Source organism: Phyllostomus hastatus, unplaced genomic scaffold (genome assembly GCF_019186645.2).
Source record: "Phyllostomus hastatus isolate PE091 unplaced genomic scaffold, TTU_PhHast_1.1 phas_contig_148, whole genome shotgun sequence".
In the NCBI taxonomy this organism is placed as follows: domain Eukaryota; kingdom Metazoa; phylum Chordata; class Mammalia; order Chiroptera; family Phyllostomidae; genus Phyllostomus; species Phyllostomus hastatus.
The window spans coordinates 625,154-647,769 of NW_025333607.1; the positions used below are offsets into that span (position 1 = coordinate 625,154).

Consider the following 22,616-nt stretch of genomic DNA (forward strand, 5'->3'; position numbering starts at 1 on the left):
GTACAGGGGCTGCCGGATTCTCTCTCGGTCTTTTACCATGCACCGTTCTCTCAGCTGGACATACTACAAAGCAAAGCCAGGGCAGAGCTGTTCTTTTATCTTTTTAACTTCTTTACCATGATAATGAAGTGCCTGCACTGGAGGGAAATTATCGCCAGAAAACATGGTTACTTATCTAACTGTGGAACGTTAAAAATACCCGGGAGCAAGTAGTCAGACCTACTTCTAGTATACGTGCCACAGACAACTTAGGCAAGATGTTTAAATAAACCTCGTAAAACAAATCTCTAGTAAGTTAAATCAATTTTACTAAAACTTTTAAAACTGGGTTCCTACGACATTTAATCAGCACAGAATGACAGGGCTCTGCAGCATGACTTGAGGACCTGAGAACCTGAGAACCTGAGAACCTGAGAACAGATGAAGTATCTGGGGTTTAAAGGGATTTGGGCACCAAGCTATGTTCTCACCCAAAATACCTGCTGCCCTGCACTATCACAGCTCTGGTAGCTTTGATTAGTTTTATTTAACTATAAGCTCCAGTTAACACCTACTTTCCAAACTGTTCCTCAACCTGCACGAGATTTAAAGCTGCTCGAGGGAACTCCCCATTCTAGAGGATAATTAGTGTCCCCCAGAGATATCCTAACCCCTGGAGTCTGCAGACGTTATGTTCTTTGGAAAAAGGGTCTTTGTAGATGCCAGTAAGTTGAGACCCTGCCATGGGGAGACAACCCTAGACTCTGTGGGTGGGCCCTGACGTGTCACACATGTGAGAGGAAGGCAAAGGAGGGATGACCTCCGCCAAAGAGGAGGCAATGGGAAGACGGAAAGGAAGACAGGAGGACATGGCAGCCACACCTCAAGGCAGGCAGTGGCCACAGAAGCTGGAGAGTCCGGACAGTTTTTCCCCAGAGCCCCAGAGATTGCGGCCCCGACAATGTCTTCCTTTCAGACTCTGTCCTACAGAACTGTGAGAGAATTAGTCTCTGTTGCTTAAGCCACGGAATTTGTGGTTGTTTTTCCAGCTGCAAGAGGAAACCAGCACACAGCATTTGACTTTTGTGCCCTCAACCCAAATCTAATTTGGAACCAAGGAGAATCTTACACAAACAGAAGCATATCTTTTAGAAAGTGTTTAAACATATTTCTGGCCTAGCTGTGTCTCTGTAATGACTGTGGCGCAAGATAAGGAAAAAATTCCAATGAAAATATATTTTGTTACTTAAAAATATGTATCTTAATAAATATGGTTCTTATAAATATATATCTAACATACGGGGGTGAGTAAAAGTAGGCAAACAGTTGTGAGTACACAAAACACAGAGTTTATTCTTGTGTTATTATTAATTATTATGTTATTTGTGTTACTACTGTAAACTACTTATGCCTACCCCTGTATGTGTGTGCGTGTGTGTGTATACTATATAGAAAATGGTTTTAAATACTTAAGTAATATTTTAAATGGAATAAAGAATTAAGTTCTCTGTATCACTAAGGAAAATGGAAATCTTTTTCCTTTTTGCCATTTTTTTATGCACTGAGAACACTTACAATCCACTCTCTTAGTAAATTCCAAGTGCACAACACAGCACTACTACCTACATCGAAGACTCTAGTATTAGGACATATTAGAATATGGTCTAATGCTGCACATTAGAACACAGTCATCCTATTAACTGAAAACTTACACCTTCCAACCAGTATCTCCCCACCTTCCCACTCTGAGACCTGGTAAGGAATCTTTTTCTTTGTGGGACTTTATAAAGAGATTATATTTAAATTCCTTAGAATGACTTTAAAAAAGATAGTCCTACCTATAAGGCAATTAAAATGTTTTCCAGGTTTCCTCTAGATGTATTTCTATAGTTTGTATTTTCATATTTCCCTCTTCTATTTTGGATCTTGTCTCCTTTGGGATTCCAACTACATTTATATCAGCCCTGTTCTTTCCTTATTTAGAACAATTAAGTGCAGTTTTATAAAATGTTATGTATATTCTACTTTACATTAGGTCTCTGGATGATTTTCTCAATGTTTAATAAAATCTTCATTAGTCTATGAAACTTATTCTGAAGGTTGAGTTCCATACAGTATACTTTGGATGAACGGCATAAGCAGAAATGTATTTCCTCTTTTCTCTATTCTATTCCAAATTTTTCTTCCTAGGAAAATTTCTAAATAACTGCAGTTAGAAATTTATGCATTATTTCATTATAATGTTCCTAAAATGGTTAAGAATTGAGCTTTTAAAAATCATTTTTTGCCATTGAATTTTTATAGAAGTCTGTGACAGGAAAGTCAGCATGCTTTTGCACCATTTCCTGTCCTTGTTCCAGAGCTCATGGAAAAGAGGAAGCTTTAGATAAACCAGCTGCTGGATTTCCTAGAATAGCAAATTACTCTCGCACTCCTATTTGATGTGAGCTTGCCACGCTTTTTTTTTCCCATCAGGATTTCCTCATTTTTCATAACTATTTGTTTCCACTCTAAATTAGTTTCCTACAAATAGCCTTTTGTCAAATGTGCAGTTCCATAAATACTCCCCAGTGCTTTATACCCACTCCCCTCTTATTAAAAACTAAAACTATGCAACTATTTCACTGAAACTTTGCCTCCCCTCCTTGCCTTGACAGAGATCGCTGCTACAGGATGGAAAAACAAAGTTCTGTGGGCCTACTTGGGATTCTTCGTGATTACTGAATTATATTTTTAAGTGTTTTGGATATCAAAAGTAACAACAATGAAAAGGTAACTCGTATAGCTAGGGTACTATAAAAGCAGTATAAAAACAACTGAAATCTCATTTTTTTTAGCTTAAGCCATTCTCATGTCATCTCTGTTTTCTTATTTTTCCAAATTATTTTAATGACATTCAGATGACTACTAAGTTACCTATCTGAGAAATTTTAACAATTTTATGCATACCCCAAGCCGATCTCATCTTCTTGATTTGAGGTAAGCATGTCTGTGATGACATCCGCATTCTCAGAAACCAATAAATATTCGTAATTTTGATTCTATAAGCGAAGACAGAGAGCTTGGTCCCAGATGGACCTCCCCAGGGCCACTTATCCTCGTGGCCCCACAGCAGCCTCAGAATAAAGAAAACACCGCCCTTCTGAAGACGGCAGCACGTCTCTGAGGCTGCAGGCATTTCCAGAAGATAATATAAGTTCATCTGGGCAAATTATGATGGTGCGGTTATATTAACGGCACAATAAAAGCTGTGCTAAAACTTCCAACAGCAACTTACTGTCTCGTTGCCCATGTGACTGATGGATCCCAGGCTCTTCCGTCTCACTGCCTGTGAAACTTCCCTTTACACAGTTAAACAAATACTCGAGTCTGTTGAAGTCTTCTAAAGGAATGACACTTGTTTCTTTTACAAATGCCCTGACAAGAATACTAATACTCAGAATCTACAGAGAAACTTCAGCATGGAGTCTCAGGAGTCTGGATGACAGACACAAACCCTTGGCTGTTATGACATCGCACAGTGTTGGGCTGTGGCAACAGCCAGACCTGGGTATAGATTTCAATCTCATAACTTATTACTTCCATGAACTATAATGTCTCAGATGCTGTATGTTCATCCAAAAAAAATAAAAACCCTTCTTTTTGGGTTATCATGAGGATAAATGACTCAAATGTAAACATGAAAATGAAAAGCAGTGAGGATGGTCCCCTCTTCCTTTACCCTTTATGTCCAGAAGTCACCAGATACATGTGACTTCTAATTAGAAAGGTTTTCCAACTCCAAAATGTTTTGGTGCCACTGACAAACACTAAGATGAAGATGAGAACAGTCGGTCAGATGCTGCGCACCGAACTGGCTGAACAACTGTGTGCCGGGCTGCGGAGGCTGTGTTGGAGCCACGCCAGGTTGGTGGGAGGGAAAGTGGGTGTTTTGGGGTATGGCCACTATAGGTTAACAGACAAAAATTTGGAAAACAAGTTTTTGACTGAGAAGTTCTACTTATGCAATATGTAGTAGTCAATCCCCATGGATTTATTCCTTAATTTGGTAAATATTTAGTGTCCACCACACAGCAAGCACTGTTGTTGGGTCTGAGGATGGAGCTGATTGTACACAGGCTGAGTGTGTTCGCTGCACCTGTGATGTGTGATAAACAAGTTCCCGAGGGCTTCAGAAAAGGTACACATAGGAAGGAACCACATGTGCAGGTCTCTCTGATAGTGACTACCGGCCTCCCATGTGCTCAGCAGGCAGAAGCCCCTGAGAGAGAGGCCATTTCCACTGAATCCTGGCCAAAATGGAAGAGACAGATGGAGTCTGAGAGGGGGTACATCAGCCAGCGAGGACAGAAGGCAGCCAGCGTGGTAGAAAAAGGGTGAAGAGGAAGGGAAAGGAAAGGGCGAACAGGGGCAGGCCGTGGCCAGAGGGAAGGAGCCTGGGATCGACTCAGGTGTTCTGAAAGCCCCTGAGGTCTGCAGCCACATGATGCCCACAGGTGTGGCATGGGAAGAGTCAGGAGAACTGTGGGCCCACAGCAGTCCAGGCAGAACTGGGCAGAAGCCCGGGACCAGGGGAGCAACAAGGAAGAGGGCAGACTCAGATTTGGAAGACTGAGTCAATAAAGCTAACTGACGGATCAAAAGTGGGGAACGACAAAAGGAGAGAAGACCAGGCTTTCGCCTCAGTCTTCCGGGAAAGAAGCGCTGCCTGCAATGGGCGGAGGGGCAGAGGAGGAGCGTATCAGTTGGGAACCACCCACTGGGTGTTCAGGTGAAGTCACCATCCAGGTTGTAAGGATCTGGTCTTCAGAGAAGGGAGGGGCTTCAGCCGAAGACCCAGATGCAATCAGAGATTTCCACGTGAGGATGTCAGAACCAGGCTATGGTACAGAAGGGATGAACACAAACTGCATGGTCACTAAAATGTGGTAAATTACAGTACTTCCATACCACATAATGTTTGTCACCCCTTAGTTACCTTTTAAAATAATATTTAGTGTGATGGAAAAAATGGGAATTTATTGCTATACTATCAAGAGGAAAAAGGTATGAGAAATGAAACATACCTGTATTAATATATGTAAATTTCTAAAGTCAAGATTGTAAAAATATTTCAAGAGGTACCCTGGGATTGTTAGCGTTAAGATTGCAGGTATTCATTATTACTTTTTGTGTCTTCTTTGTATTTTAAAATTATAAAAATATTTAAAAATTATCGTAAAAATAAATAGCATTAGAAACAGCTTATGGGTTACAATAAAACAGCTAGCTTATGAGTTACAACAAGAAATGGTTTAATAATATTTAATTTCCCAGCATTATTGTAAATTTGTTAACAGAAATGGAAATGTTGATATATTTTCTAACTAATGGGATTGTATAGTGGTACTGTTTAATGTTTTTTTACAAAACAAGAAATTCCTCAGTATGTTTTTTTGCCTGTTCTTTATATACATAAATTTTAGTCCCAGAGAATTTGGCACACAGATGCTGTACTTCACCAATTGTGCCTTTTTATTATGCATAAGTGGCATATTGTCCATCTATCACTCTTAAATTTACTTGGCAAAAAGGCAACATGGCATCCACTGCAGTTACCTCCAAAACGAATGGACTAGGGCCCTGGAGTGTTGTGCTTCCCCTCACTCGCTGGCTGGACCCCACACCGGACAGGGCCCGCTACATGAGAACGGGACTGCACTGACAACAGGGGGCAGTGAGGAAAAGGCGCATTCCAGTCATCGGAAGGGTGTTGTAGCGACCTGCAGTTATGGAATAAACGCAAGATTTCCCTTCTCGAATACACGTCTCTTGACCATTCAATGAAAGGTAACAATGTAATTAATTCAGGCACAATAAGTGTTGATTAGCTCCCTGCAATGAGAAGTAATGCCTTATTTGCCAAGTTAAATCAATCGCTGTGCTCCCTCTTGATATTATATAGGAAGTGGTATATTTCAAAGCATCAGCTTCTTGTAATTTGGTGATAAAATTTGATGCAGTACTTAAACTACATCAGTTTAGTTTGATCAAAACAAAAGCCAGTTGCTGGCATCCAATTAAATATTGTAAAATATGTTATTTTACAATAAGGAAGCAACCAGAAAAAAGTGTGTTCTATAATGGTATTCAAAGTCAAGGTTAAGCTGAAACTCAAGGTTTGATTTTAAATGCAAGTGTTTAAGTAAGCATCAAGCCTATATTAGAACATTCCTTTAGGAAATACCCGAGTCCAGAGCACTACTGGTTATCAATGGCTTTCTACAGACTGACTAGCAGAGACCTCTCCCAGGTTATAAAGCTCATAGACTTAGCGGAAGGAAGTCAAAGTGATGGCAAAGGCTGCTGTGTTACACTTGAGTCCAGGAAGAACCTGTACCAGTGGTACCTCAGGGAGGAAGGGATAAGGAAGAGTAACTCAGTGGAGGAGAAGGGTTAATGTCTTAGATGTTTCTGGGGCAACAATTCACTCAGTCCATACCTACTGAGTCTCCTCCAAGTGCCAGGCACAGTGATAGGTTCCATCTGGGTTACAAAGCAGAACTGGCAATGCATATGCAAGAGATGCTCAGAGTCCAATCAGTGGTGGGAAGATGGACACACAGACAGTTCCATAAACTGTAAGGAATGGCTGACTCGGGTGGCTTAGAGAACTACATGAGGAAAAAACTGACTGATATTTTTAAGGACGTGTAAACATTTTTCAGGCATAATAGAAGGTGAAGGCATTGTAGGCAAAGAGGGAGCACGGGCTAGGCCACAGGCCCAGCGACACAGAAGACGCCAGCCTGCTTCAGAGGTGAGAGCGGTGGCTGATTTCAAATGGTAGAGGGTGCACTAGCACACGCTGGTGAACATCCTGAAATCAGACACTGGGGGGACTTTTCTTCTCCTTCAAGTGCGTCTGGCTTGTAGTCTCAAGGCAAAAGGAGTATGGCTATGGGAGATACTTACACAAGAAGTAAAGTGTTCAGATTTGTGTGTTGGGAAAAACCCTAGTGCCAAGGACAATGGCATAGCTGAAGGGAGTCCCCCTGGAGATAGATCAGTAAACCGTTCACTGCAAAGGTCAGACATAGCCCACAGGGCCAAGGAGCACTCATGGCGAGGGCCAAGGGGTGTTTCACAGGTTATTGGGCAATAGGGTTGGTCAGTAGGATTGACCAATCTGGACTGGTCACTAGTTTCCATTAAAGAGTAAAGGGAACTTAGAAAATGACTCAGAAATTCTAATGGCCAACTATATGGTGGCAACTGCCATTAGCCATGATAGGGTTTAAGGAGTCACTGAATAAACTGACATTTGGGCTTACAAACGCGTGTTGCTTTTAGAATGTCACTAATGCATGACTTCACACAACACTGAGTGAGGGCTTCCTTCCAAGATCACCATACTAAGTGCTGGCTCTGCAGGTGGAGATGCTGAGAACCTAAGGAGCTGTCCAAACTGACAGAAAAAGGAAATGAAGATCTGGGAAAATGTCTAAATTACAAAGGACAAATGAAGACAACAGGGTGGAGGAATAAGGGATCAGATTAATAATAATGTTTTTCTAACTTCTGGACTATGACCTCCCACAGAAAGAACCACATTTTACCATGTAACCTAGCTGATATGTAAATGAAATAACAGCTTTGTAAAAAATTGTTTTATTGTAGTTCATTTTATAAGGCTGGTGGCAATCGACTAAAATGACTTTTTAACTGAGTCGGAGGTCACCGTGAAGTATGAACAGCATTGACAGAGAACTTCAAAAGCAGACTTTATCCAGAAGCCACTGAACAAAGACCTCTGGGTGTCCAGAGTGTCTTAACAGAGCTGCCTTTCCCCACAGCAGACGAAGGAGTCTGAATGGCGCAAGAGGACTTTGAATTAAGTGGCTTTTCCTTACTCTGCACAGCTCTCAGCATCTCCTAGCCCCAAGCATGAATACAAGAATGAGATTAAAATTCATGATCTAGTTCCTCTTTCTGAAATTAAGAAAAAAAACTTTATTAACACATTCTAAGCTTGCAGTTGATCTCTCAGTTAATAAGCAGGAACACCATTCAGTCCCACTAACATCAGTTTCCTCCCCTGCACCTGCTTTGGGTTAATTTCCCACTTAGAGCTAATAACAAACCTGAAATAAACTAACAACCTGAAACTCTTTATAATAATATTTATTCCTTGCCTTAGACTTATTGTTTCTATCTTGCAAGTTATTTTATGTGCCTCCTCCTTGAGGAAGCCTCTGACATTACTATAATCTGTTTAATGAATTTTTAACAGGCTTTTATTAGGAGGATCAGGCACTGAAATGCATCTTTAATTACTGTATTTTATTACAGTGCTACACTTTGCAGGTGTTGGCACTAAGCAGGGGGACCCATTGATAATCAATTACTTCATTGTCAATTTTTACTTTGGCAGAAATGTCTTTATTTTGCCCCTACATGGAGAACCAAGGAAAGGCACAATTCGCTTTGAAGTTGATTCATGCCCCTCCGCACTGCAGTCTCCGCCCCACAGTCAGAAGGTCCTTCAACATTATCCTTTGACTACACTTTTTAACCTAGATTTGTTTACAGGATTAAATTAAAAAGAAACCATCCAGACTGACTATAAAATCTCTTGTGCATGGAGCACTGGTTTTTACATCGATGGCATGAACGTTGAGTGATCTTGATTTAGGAAAGTCAGCAAAGCCTGTGTTCAGATAACCTCAGAATTGGGGAATTTTCTAACATGAAACTGGGTTTATGAAAAGGAAGTGTTTTTAAATGAATGCATAGTTTCAGGGGTTTCACCTGTCCTAAGAGGAATAGGCTACTTTAACACTGCAATCTAAGTAAATGGAGTTAATTCATTTTTTCATTTTTTGTCTTTCTCCTAAAGAATTTTTATTAAATACAATGTAATACATAGCCAATGGTTTCAATTTCAACTTTGAGTTGAGGTTGAACTTTACTTGAAATTTATACTTTTCTATTATTATGCTATATTTGTCTTCAAAAATACTGAATTTTTATTAAATGCTCTTTTAAATTTTTATTTTTTTCAGCCACCGTTGACATTCAATGTTATATTCGTTCCAGGTGTATACCACAGTGGGCAGACATTTACAGTCGCCCCCCAATGGCCACCTAGAGCATGAGCTGCCTGTCACAGCCCCAGGGGGCTGCCACACTGATGGGGGCCCATAAATAAGCACTGAGAGAATAAATAGATACCTGAGTTTCCCAGATTCGAATATTTGACTTATGTAATTTAAAACATGGTTTTCTTTTTAGATAATTTAATTCTGTCAAATTTTATTTTATTTTTTTTTAAGATTTAATCAATTTATTTATTTATTTTTAGAGAGGGAAGGAAGGGAAAAAGAGAGAGAGAGAGAAACATCGGGGGCCATGGCCTGCAACCCAGGCATGTGCCCTGACTGGGAATCGAATCTGCGACACTTTGGTTCAAAATTTTAAATGATACTATATATTTACAAATATTCATAATACTATAATTATCTTCATTATTAAAAAGCAGGTGTTAAGCCCTGGCTGGCGTAGCTCAGTGGATTGAGCTCAGGCTTCGAACCCAAGTGTCACAGGTTCGATTGCCAGTGAGGGCACATGCCTGGGTTGCAGGCCATAGCTCCCAGCAACCGCACATTGATGTTTCTCTCTCTCTCTTTCTCCTTCCCTTCCCTCTCTAAAATAAAATAAAATAAAATCTTTAAAAAATTGTAATAACATTAAAAAAAAAGCAGGTGTTAAAACAACTGTTTCTTTAAAACGTATCTCTGCTTCCGAGACTGATTTGTTACGAAGCTTCTGCTTTCCTTGCTTGGGTAAGTAGATCAGTTGGGTGCACGCCTTAGGGACAGAAAACACTGGTGTTATCTGTCCATAGCAGCTGAAAAGCCAGAGTTAATGAGAGTCTTCATCTGGCAGCATTCCCCATGATCACATGTGTTCAACAATAAAGCTAGTTTTCTAATTCCATGTATGAAATAGCTTGTGCCTATACATTTGCACATCTGCCCTAGTAACGAGGCTGTCACAAACCAGGCTGTGTAAACACACGTGTATATTAGCAGTGCCCACGGTGCGTGATCCACCGCCTCCTTTGAGGAAAGGAGCCGGTAACGCCTGCCTCGCACAGAGGCCTGGCAGACTTAGTGAGGCTGTGGCCCGGCCCCCACTGTAGCCGCTAGCGCAGTAAGCGGGAAGCCACGGTTTTCATGATTACATTGCAACATTCAATTCTAAGTTCCTGAGCCAAACAGAAATTCAGAAAATAATGAACAAGATACTCTAATCTTTAAAGATGTAAAACAGAGACTTAAAAAGTCATCAGGAAACAACCTGGAATTTTACCAAGTGTTGCCCCAGGGAATAATTTTTTAAATGTCCACTCCTTTCAAGAATATCTCCTTCTTGCTGTACTGCTCAACCTGCCTGAGCATATCAAAGCTTCAATACTGTGTGGATGCCTCCTTCACTCCCTTCTATTTCTGCTTGCACAACTGGATTAATATTCTTGATACACGATTCATTCAAATGTTATCACTTTTTACTTGAACATGTCAATCTAAAATAGCCCATCATTGAAATTCACCTGCCCTTTCAACCCACTTCCTCCTTTAAAAGAGGCCTTTCTTAACCTAATGCTTTCTCCTGACCTATCTACAGCTATCTGTGAAGGCCGAAAGGTTTGGATGCCCTGTGTATACATATGTGTGTATGTACATATAATTTTTAAACAGTTTATGATGAATTCAGGTCTCAAGTGTCCAACAAAATTAATTCAAAACATGCATATATAGTAATTATTATAATAAAATGAAATCTAAATAACTATTTTATTTTTTCTTACTAATTTACATGGAAGAAATCATTCCAATCTCAGTTAATATGAGATCAAATAATTCTCATCACTTTTGACATTGTTCTAAAAATAATATGCTCACTGATAAACTAATAAGGAAGTGAGTAGGGCCAGTTATACATTTTCAAAACTCTTACATTTTGCTAAGAACATTAAAATGTTATAAACACATGGTATGTTAAAAGTTGCTACTTTTAATTTTTCTGGTTATACTTTTTACAGATTTATATCAATAACAATTTTATGCTAATATTCATATAAAAACACACTTAATAGAAATCTGTTGGACATGGTAAATGCAATTATTTCCTTTTCAATCTGAGGACAAACAATGTTATTCAATCTTTAGCTTAATCAGAAGCTACACAGAGAGCTAGATACTGGACATACAAGGCTGAATAAGACAAGATGACCCTTGAGAAGCCTGGAGTGTAACTCCAGGATGGATGCTGCTACAGAGAGTTTGTGTCTCCCCCAAATTTATGTTAAATCCTCATGCCCATGTGATGATATTTGGAAGTAGAGTCCCCTGGAGCTGATTAGGTCATGAGGGGAGAGCCCACATGAATGGGATTAGTGTCCCTATAAAGAGACCCCACAGAGACACTCGGCCTTCCTACCAGGCGAGGACACAGTGAGAAGAAGGCCTTCCGAGAAGCAAACCCTCCCCACGCCACAGATCTGCTGCTGCCCTGCTCCGGGACTTCCCAGCCTCCAGAATTGTGAGGACCACATTTCTGTTTTTTTACAAGCTACTCAGTCTAGGATGCTCCACCGGCCCCAGCGAACGAAGACAGAAATGTAAACCAATTATTGTAAAAGATGTGGACATAGTCTATCACAGAGGCACGCGCACAGTACAGAAGTGAAGACAGAAACAGGGCATTTTGAAAGCAGGATGAAGGAAGTCTACACAGGTGGCAGAGCCTGTAAGATGAGTTTGGAAGGACAAGTCAGAGATGGATGGAGAGGGCCTGTGGGCAGGAGGAGGCCACTCACTGGGCAGGGAGAGAGCCACAGCCTGAAGACAAGGGAAGGTCGCCCGCAGCCCCTGGCATGGCCGCCTGATCTGCCTCTGCCTCGCTGCATCCTTGCGCAGACACTCACGATCACGGCCTCACTGAACCTGCCCATTCTTGAGGTCCCACGGATGAAGACTTCCTCCATCTCTGTCTCCAGACAAGCGTGGACGTCAGTTCCAAACACCCCTTGTCTCCTCCAAACCGCACGGAGACCTGTACTCTTCTTACGTTTCAGAGCTACCGTTCTCTGAGCCATTAGACTGGCATCAGACCAAATCAGACTCCTTTAGAAGGAGACTTCTAAATCCACACACAACTTTTTTAAAAATATTTTTTAATTTATTTTTAGAGAGGGAAGGGAGGGAGAAAGAGAGAGAGAGAGAAACATCAATGTGCGGTTGCTGGGGGTTATGGCCTGCAATCCAGGCATGTACCCTGACTGGGAATTGAACCTGTGACACTGGTTTGCAGCCCGTGCTGAATCCTTGAGCTACGCCAGCCAGGGCTTCACACACAACTTTTAAAATAAATATCGCAAATAAATCATGATGTGAGAATTCACAGGGAAACATGTGAACCCATCTGTGTAGCATGGCAGGCACCCCCATGCCAGGACTCTGCTCTTTCTTCTCATTACATCCTAAATCCTGATGTGAGATTCCAAGATGTGAATGCTGACCGAGGGGAAGGACTGCTGACACAGAAGTAGCAAAGCCCTGGCTGCAGGGCAATGTAAGCACCAGGTCATCTCCCCCTCCCCACACCCTCCCCACCACCCCTCCACCCCTGTGCACGGTGTGTGGGCTCCTGCCTAGGAAAGCATCTGCAAACCTTTCCCATCAGAAGCCCCCTCCATTACCATGTCTGCCTGTTTCAGGAAACTCTACCAAGGCTAAAGCTATTGCAGAAATAAGCAACAAGAAGAATCAAAAGGCGTGTGCAAAACTGTGTTCAAAACCATTATAATCTGAAGTAGAAACCAGGCAGATTAAATTTGCATGTGAAACACACCCAGGGGCTGACCCGCATCCCTGAGACATGGGTTGTTTCAGAGGGTTTATAAGTAACCTGGCAGGGAAGGAGACTTGGCACTCTGCCCCAGGGACACGCAGTGCGGGCACTTGCTCCTGGCTCAGATTATGGCCGCAAGTTATCAGTACTTCCCACCTTGGGAACAATTGTGACTCATTTGAAAAACACCGCCTGTTACAACCACTGAATCCAGGAAATACAGCCCAAAGGACAATACCTACGTTTATTCATCACAAGAAGGAGTACGAAATCTGATTCAGACCACACGATTCCGAAAGGGAGGCCAGCCCTTCCTCTCCATCACTTTATGACACATTCCACATTCCCTATTTTTGCTTTCTCTCTAGAAAAAAAAGTCACTTTAAAGGTGGTAACAGGTCTAATTTTAGAACAAGTTAAACACTGAGCTGATAATATTCTTTGATAGTCCAAAAAAACCAGCCAATAGATTTTATGTTATTTTCATTTCTTAAATTAGGATGCCACATTTCAGTTATGTTTGCACTTTGTAATTTGATTTAAATTATTTGCTTGTCTTTTTTAAAATTCTGGATCTAACAAAACAGCTCAAAATTAGCACATCTATAAAAGCACCCTAAGTATAATGTACAGCAAGGACATTTTCACAGTCAGAGAATCTCTCTCTCATTTATGTTATTTTAGAAGGACATTCGATAACTTGTGACCATATCTTCACAACTCCCAGTGAGGGCGATGGCCACCAGGCCTTGACAGATGCTGCGGGGAGCCACCCTCACAAAAGCAGTATGGAATATATTTTAATTTTTTCTATTTTATTTCTCAGAAACTGAGACTTCAAAAGTTTCTACCATGAATTGATAAAGGATTTTGAACCTAGGGCTAGATTCTAATTCCAAAATCTGTAGTAGTCACCATAATTCCAACTCATTCAGTGGATACTAATTACCAATCCTGGCTACCCACCGAGCATCCCACAGTGCGCCCAAGCATCCGACCGTATTAACTCATGTATCCACCAAGTCTTACTATTAGACCCATTTTACAGATGAGCCCACTAAGGCATCGTGATGTTAAATAACTTGTCCAACAGGGCAAGGCTGGAGAATGATGCACTGGTTTGCAGCCCCATCCAGTGTGACTCTAGACAACCTCACCTCCATACTTAAGGATTATGTTACAAATCAGCAAGTGAATATGAGTTACCTGTTATTAAGGTTTTTGTTTCACTTATATGCAAACAATATTAATGTAATAAGTCACTAATCATATCTCTGTTTGGAAAACAAATTTTATTGCATTGGCCTATAACTAGTTATATAACAAATTATTTAATTTTAATGGAAAAGTCTTTCTCAATATGACTAAATATATTTGTTAAGACTTCATTTTTAGTCTTTTATTTTAAACATGTAGCTGTATTCCATTAGCTAAATGGAATGGTCATACGAGGTGTTAAGAGATTTCAGTTAACAAAGAAATTCAATAAATTAATATCTGATCGAATTTCTATATTGTTTCTTTAGTATCCTAAAATTAAACTCTTACAAAGTATTTAGTGCATCTTTTCTCTCCTAACTATAAAGATCTGAAAATAAAATCTAATGAGAGAGAAAATATCCTGAAGCTCAGAAGCGGAAACTGAAGTCTTATGGTTGGTGGGGACTGGTAGGCACGATAAATGTGTGTTTATTCATATTTCATGCCAACATAAGTGTCTCAAATGCAAGGAATTAATTAATCATTAATTAAGCTTAAGTATCATTTTATCACTTATCTCTTAGGTGAATCATATGCAAAATATTGAATTGTATTAATGAATTTAAAAATAAAATTATGGTCAAAACTTTTTACCAGCTCTCCTCTTGTAATCTCAGCCAGTTACAGAGAATTCCATCCATTTTTGTGGGGTTCAGAGTTAACTTATAGTTTTTTAATACCATCTCATTTATCTGTAAAGTAATCTAATGAACCAGGTAAACTAGAGATTCTTCTACTCATTTTACAGATGGGAAAACAAAGGCCTAGAAATTTAAGGGGTCGATCACATGTTAAATGTTGGAGCCAAAATGAAAATTAAGGTCTCTGACACTGAGTATAATTTCTTTTTAATGATCCCATAACACCATGTGTCAATCACCCTATGCTATTTTTGTACTTGGAAGCATATCAGGTGCCATGTTGGGTAAAACTACGATAATTGAACTGGTTCAAAAAGTTAAATGAAGTAAAACTTTTAGGCTTACATTGACAGATTTGTGTGAACTAAAAAGCTGGAAGAAACTTTCCAGTGCCTCTTTTATTCAGTTAAAAGGGCGGTAAAGTTGTATACTTCTGAATTCTGCCTGTAGAGACACAGACAGGGTGGGCAAAAGTGGGCTACAGCTGTTCACATGGAAAATAACACAGTAATTAATAAATAGTACTGTAAGAATAAGATCTGTGTTTCATGTACTCACAACTGTAAACATACTTTTGCCTCTCCACATGTGTGCAAGCGTGTGTGTGTGTACATAAAAATAATAGATACATCCTAACCTGTTCTTTTATTTTGTTCAGACTAAATCTGGCCACATTTCATGGCCGCAACACAGACACATGTATTTTGCACATTTTCACTATAAATGCAGACTTTTAAAATCTCGCTCTGTAACCACGTACAAGATGTTGAGTAAAAAGCACCTACTGGGGAAGAGCCTCAGCGGCGAGCATCATGGGGAGAATGGGCACAGCCCCGCCGGTCCGCAGTCCAGTGGTTCTCACAAGCGGAAGCTGCACCATCACTGGCCGGCCCTACACAGACACACGGACATGACAGAATCAGTCACGAAATGCAACTTCAGAGCATTTGCACAGCAGCATCCTCCCAACTTGTGGCACTGGAAGACAAGGCTGTCTGACAAGCAATGCGACGGAAGGGCCTTCCTGACACCCCTTCGTGCTCCACGCAGTGGGCAGCAGAGCACTGGAGACACACCACGGAGCAAGTCCAGACAGCCAGTGAAGACACCATAACTTCAACAGTAAACTGGGTGACATTACTGGAAGGTCATCATTTAGAAAAAGAAACACAGTGAGCAAAAAGGCAAACTGAACATCCTCTGATATGGAACGTTGTTGCGGGCCTGTGTGCTGAATGTGGTCACAACCCTGTGCACGAAATTCCATCTGGCCCCCGAAGGAAAGATGTGGGGCATCGGAGGCCCCCCTCACTTCTTCAAGACACTGGAGGCGCAGAGCCGGGGGCGAGGCCGGCTGTGAGCCTCCACACCCCTGCTCCCACCGCGAGTGCACTTGGGCTCCGCACACCATGACAGCAGACATCATAGTGGTGGGTTCCCTGGGAAACAGAATGGTGTTCTACTCGGCTTCGTACAAAACATGAAGTGGGATCTCATGTTGGAACACGGTACCCGGCACATGTGAACACTAAAGATTTACTGAGTGAATTAACGAATAAAGAGCGGTTATAAAAGGAGGAACTGGCATATATATTTTGGTCTCGTCACACATTTGTTTCGCCCATCCTATCACTTACCTACCAAAGTTATCTTCCTGTTTGCCACACAATCTCATGGGGAAAATGTAAAAAAACCCTGAGGTTCAGGCATGTTCACTCAAGAATTACAAACCAGGGAGTGGTCAGTTTAGTTTAGTTCAATTGGAGAGGTTCCTGAGGAACAGCAAAGGTTAGACAACAAAGCAACTGTCTAGGGAAACAGCAATAAATCCCTCCTCACTCTTCTGGATCTGGTATGAGCTTTCGAACAGAACAGACCACTTCCCTGTGGGCGATCCCATGCTGAATGCCTGCACACACGCAGGAGAAAACCGACATGGCCAAGGCCCTTGGTAGAAGACCATGGCCAGGAGGAACCAGGAGAAGCTGCTCCTGGATGGAGGTCATTAGGGAGGTGGTTCTGCTGTAGAGAAACAGGCAGACAGGGGACCCCAATGATCGGACCCTAATTCCCCAAAGAAGCGGTGTGACCTCTGCCAATGGCGGGGTGAGCACCTGACCCCTGCCACCTGTTTCTGTGTAGTTTGTGAGCTGAGAATGCTTTTACATTTCAAATCATTGAAAGAAATCGAAAGAACCATGTAAATTATTTGCAATCCACATTTCAGACACTATAAATAAAGTTTCATTGGAATACAGCCATAGCCATGCGTCTCCATGTTGTCTCTGGCTGCCTCACTCTGCAAAGACAGAGCCGACAGGCTGTGACAAACGGTGTGACGCTCAAAGTTTAAAGTGTTCATTATCTGACCCTGTATCGAAATAGCGGGCTGATTTCTGGTCTGGTTCGTTCTCAGTTTGGAGGGGATGGTATGAGAGAAAGGAGGTGCTTTTCAGGCAGATTGGAGGCAGGGGGTGGACCCACTCCCCTGCAGAGGATGGAGAGCCCCAGTGTTACCATGAAACAGCCAGTCGGAGCACTGGCGAGTCTCCCCCAGAGGCCCAGATGGCGGCAGGGAGAGGTTCTTACACTGAGCATGCTGAAACCTGCAGACATGAATGGATGGGGCTCCAGAGCAATGGAAAGCTCGGAGGATGAATGGATAGGACCCTGAGGCACCAAAATCCAGAGATAATTGGATAGGAAAAATCCCTCCTCTTCCTGTCCCTGTAAGACCTGCAGACTGGAGAAGGAGGATAGAGACGGTCTTTGAGATGGGAATTAACTGTTCTCCCAGGTTGTGCAGCACATGAATCAGCCTCTTTGCTTTCGCATCACAAGTTTGGCTTTTTGTGGTGACAGGCGGCTGAACCTTGGTTTTTGTTTGGTAACACAAGGGCAACCCAACAGCTGCGTTGATGAGATGGGCTTTTCCCAAGACGGGCACCCGATGGCCGGCTGGGCTCAGCCACACTGGAGGTTGGACTCAATCTGGCACACAGCGCAGGCCAGAGAGGATGGGTAGAGAAAGCCCACCTCTGGGACAAGTGTCCTTTCCCAACGTGACAGGATGGTGTTCTCCCGGAGGACATCTGCGGGGCTGTGACCCTCCCTGCATGCGCCATCTCTAGAATGACAGACAACCGAGGGAACCAGCCCTCCTGCTAAGGGGCAAAGCAGGAAGCTTACCAGAGCACACAAAACATGCCGTCCGCCTCATGTAATGGCAAACAGCGGCCATATTGAAGACGGATAAACGGAGATGCCGCAAAACAACATAAAGCTCACAGGCCATAAAAAAGACTCAGCCAGGTCTCCCACACAGACCACAGCCGGTTTATGGGAGAAGACACTGACGTTTGAAAATAAAATTTGTTTTGTACAACACCTGCTTTGTGCTCTCAGGGAAGTTTGAGACAACACAGAACAAATCCCAAAATGTGTCTTCAGAGAAGTTCATTAAGTCCAAATAAATGAGAAGACACATATTTTGCATTTAACTATTAATTGCACCTAAGTGAAGAGGATTGATCATGACTTGGGTCTGAACCCCAGCCCCACCATATTCTTGCTCTTCACATTCAAATTACCATTCCTATCACCTCTAACTTAGGGTTATTCTGAGAGCTGTACAGACCAAATGTGCACAAAATGTCCAGCACACTGCCCCTCCTACAGGAGGCACACAGTCTGCACCGGCTCCCTGTCTGCTTTCAGCTCCGCCCCTTCCCTTCTGCCCCCTCCTGCCCTGCTTCCAGCTCCTCTAGAAGGACTGGCTCAGCGACGACGGCGCAACGGGTCCCAGGCAGGCAGGTCTCCCTGCTCTCACACTTGACCTTGCATCCTCTGTTTTCTCTGAATAGATTCCATCTGTTACTTTTGGTCCCTTCTTTACTTAACAGGTAAGTTGGTATTCATGTGAAAAAACTTTTAATTCAGAAGTAAATCCTGTAACCATCCCTTATCCCTCAGGCAAAAATATCCTGCTGCAACATTTTATGCACAGATCCATGATAATTGATACTGTATCATTAACCGTCTGCACATGGTCTTCCCAGGAGGCCATGCCTTGATTGACAGGCTATGATATCAGGGTGATCAGGTATGGTCTCACGGGGCAGACAGACCTGTGAACACACACACGCGCACACACACTCTGCTGCCTGCTCACTGGCCTGGCGAGGCCGGGGGGGGGGGTGGTGGCAGCTGCGGGGGTGACTCTTGCTGAGCAGAGAGCACCTCCTTCCTGCCAATTGCCAGCAGTGACTTCAGAAATGCTAGGAACACAACAAGGTCTATTATGTGTTGAAAGAATGAATCCAGAAGAAGAAGAATGATGAAAAGGTAAGTTTGGCGAGGACTTAGTATAGGAACAAAAAGGAACGCAGCACATTGTTGGCGGCACTTATGGCATAAGTATCCTAAAAGTCCACCTGAAAATATGTCCAAGATACTATAAATCTCTTTACTTTATAGATGTGGGTAAATCACTTTTAGGGGTAGTTCCCAATAATAAACTTCCCCATTTCCTGGGCATCTACTAAGTGCCAGCCTCTGGTAGATACAATCTCTCAGGAAGCTATTCTTTTCTTTTTTTTTTTTTTAAGAGGAAGAAATTGAAATCCAAGTACATCAAACCCTAAAGCCTAGGTATTTCCACATAACAAACTAAGCTTGGTCTCCACTTTGTTAAAAGAACACTTATTGCATAAACGGTTAATAAATGGTAGTTGTTATTACAGCTATTATTAATACTGTAACCCAACAAAAGGAAAGCTGTTGAATGCTATGAAATGTTACTTTGTTAAACTTACATTAAGTTTAATTACTATAAGACACATGGAAGATAAGCTAACATAAAGAAATATTATATATAAATGCAGAATACAAACTATTACATAGAGTTTCATTAAAATTTTATGTAGATTAACAAATATTGGAAGGCAATATAATGAAAATAATAAGACTGTGTGATTATAGGTAACTTATTTGAAGTTTATCAATTTATTTGGGAAAGTACAAATTTGCCTGAGTTAAAGTTTATGTTTAAAAGTCAGGTAATGGGTGCAAATTTCTAAAAGTGGTGATAACAAGTGACTTTACAGACCTCCTCCACATTTGAAATCTCTTTTTTTTTCTGAGCAAAACAATAAATTACTGTTGAGTCAGTAAAAACTGTTTGCTGTTTGTCTATTTTTTTATTGAGAATGGAAACATATAGAGGCAAAAATTATTGAGGCCATGTTTTCTTTGAAATGGAGTCACTGAAATCCTCTACTCTACTTAAAATAAAAATAGTTTACCTCAAAACTTCCCAATTAGCATAAGCAATCAGCATGCGATGATGCAATTTCCTGTGCAGAAAGGACTTATATACATATCTCATGTTTCACATAAATACATATTCTTATAGATAGGAGAGAGCCAGAGAGCAAGAGAGTGCTATTTTAGCAGAACCACAAAAAGAATAGGGACAGAAGTTATTACCCCAAAATGGGTAACATTGTTTGATCAAAGCCACAGACCTGACCCGGCCTGGGCTGTGCTGTCTCGGCTCTGGGCGCCCACGCTGTGGGCGGACGGCTCACGGCCCCCGGAGCTTCACTCTGGCACGGAAGGCACGCCTGTCAATCACGACGCAACTGAGCTTCTCAGACTCCCTTCGCATTATAACCGAACAAAGCCACAAAAGTTGAAAGAATTCTGTTTAATCAAAAGCAGCATCTCTTATCAAGAAAGTACAAAAAAGTGAACTTGATTGTGTAGCTCTGCTGCCTAATCTCCAGGAAAGCAGCACCAAGCCCGCTGTGGGCGGTGCTTCCTGCCAGGGGGTCCTGCCCCTGAGGGCGCTGCGGATGGAGCCCTGGTCTGAGTTCATCAATGGTGGGGCCCAGGACAAACGGTGAAAATACACATTGTAGCTAGGTTCTGCATAATTTGAAGGTAATGATTTTAGTGTGATAAGCACAGTGGTAAGATAGGAAATAACTAATCAAAAAGAATGGCAGGCCTGGTGGAAAGGGTTCAGGTGTAGCCAGTGTAGGAGGCGTGCCTGTAAGTGCGTTTCACATTGTAGTGGGCAGGTTGATACATGTGTTTACATAAGTAAGCAGCCACTGTCACTTTGTGATGTCAACTGCCTATTAAACTTTAAAGACTAGCTGTGCTGAAGATGAACTTGAGTGTTTAATCTACATTTGGTCTCCTGGTGTTCCAATTATTCTTTTCTATTAATTTTAAGTAAGGACATTAACTAGACAAAAGTCAGTGCATTTTTAATGTGTAATTTACAAACAAAGACAGCAGCTTGTATCTCTATTTGAATGTTGACTCTGACTCCAACAGTATCTAATTGGCTGAAACATCCATCAGCCAGTGGGCTGTGGATACAGGGCTCTCATAAATCAGAGCTGTCGGGAGGGCACACACAGGGCCAAGCTGTCTGCCAGAGGGGCGCTGCCGAGGTTACCTAATGCCAATAACTATGACAAGGGCTGGTTGCCAGGGAGAAAGTGGGGAGCAGTATCTATTGGCATCTTCCTGAAAAGGAGAAAGAAAAAAGGGAAAACACTTGCAGAGACTCTCATCATGCTTTGCAATTGCACTGAAGATGAGAACTACGAAAATTAAAGGAAGGCATGGTTGTCACACCCTGTTGCACAATCTCATTTTGCAGCCACACTGGCTCCTCCTCCTCGGCATCTTCCTCCTGCTTCCCCCCCTTCCCAGGTCTGTTTTAGCAGCTGCAGCACAATCAGTGTTGCTCATGCGTGCACTCAGATGCTCACACTCTGCTCACACTGCTTTTCAAGCACACTGTTTACTTTTCTAAGTTTCCCAAAACTGTCATTATTACCAGTAGTTTACAGAAGCTGCAGTTCGTATGGACCAAATTTCAAAGCCAAGGAGCCAGGAAGTGAAAAGAGGCAGGAGTCAAACCCTAATCTATCTGATTCTTCCACAACAAAAGACAGATTCCTGGGAGCAGCACTCGGTGTGAATGCAGACCCTACATGCATGAGGAATTACAACGTGGTCTGCAGAGATGAAACTGGGAGCTGAGTTAAGTTACCCTTAAGAACTTAATCCCACATTGGAGAACCACTCTACAAAAGTCTTAAATAAAACCATTCGCATAAGTACACAGGAAACAAATAGAATTAATTTCTGAAACTTAATGTTAAGAAAAACCATTATTAATGACAACACACCAGTTAATTTATGGATAAAGAAAGAAAAACAAAACTGAAGGCATGATTAATGGGGTATTTCTCTACCAAACTGCCACAAAATTAGCAACCTATGAACTCCTGGGCCATTTGAGAAATGCTGGGGAAACGAGAGATGGAGCCCAAGGAAAGCAACTTAAAAGTCATCTTTGAGCCCTGGCTGGCATAGCTCAGTGGATTGAGCACGGGCTGTGAACCAAAATGTCGCAGGTTCGATTCCCAGTCAGGGTACATGCCTGGGTTGCAGGCCATGCCCCCCAGCAACTGCACATTGATGTTTCTCTCTCTCTCTCTCTTTCTCCCTCCCTTCCTTCTCTAAAAATAAATAAATAAAATCTTTAAAAATAAGTCAACTTTGAAGCCTAAGAAAGGGGAAAAAAAGGAAACCAAAGAAAGAAGAACAAGCTTAAGTATGACCTGAAGACCCAACAGAACCCACTACTGGAACGTTCTCCCTTCCCACCAGAACACTTCAACAGCGGCAGCTACGCATTTGGGTCGAATGGAATTGCATCCCCTAACTTCTCAGCTGCTTCTGGGGCCCTGAACCTCCTGCCCGAGAAGCCACAAGAACCCAGGAGGCACAGTGCCATGTTTTGTGTTTTCACAC

General features: G+C 42.0%; 1 protein-coding gene across 5 annotated transcripts in view; it reads right to left on the minus strand.

Moving 5' to 3' along the window:
* CHRM3 (cholinergic receptor muscarinic 3) overlaps positions 1-22,616 on the minus strand; it is a 458,960-nt gene that overhangs the window by 296,651 nt on the left and 139,693 nt on the right. For 4 of the 5 annotated variants that reach the window (XR_006783146.1, XR_006783147.1, XM_045816556.1 and 1 more), the window contains exon 2: positions 15,563-15,669. The exons of the other annotated variant lie outside the window; for it this stretch is intronic. The gene's annotated coding sequence lies outside the window, so the exon portion shown is untranslated. The remainder of the gene's footprint in view (positions 1-15,562; positions 15,670-22,616) is intronic. 5 annotated transcript variants of the gene reach the window in all.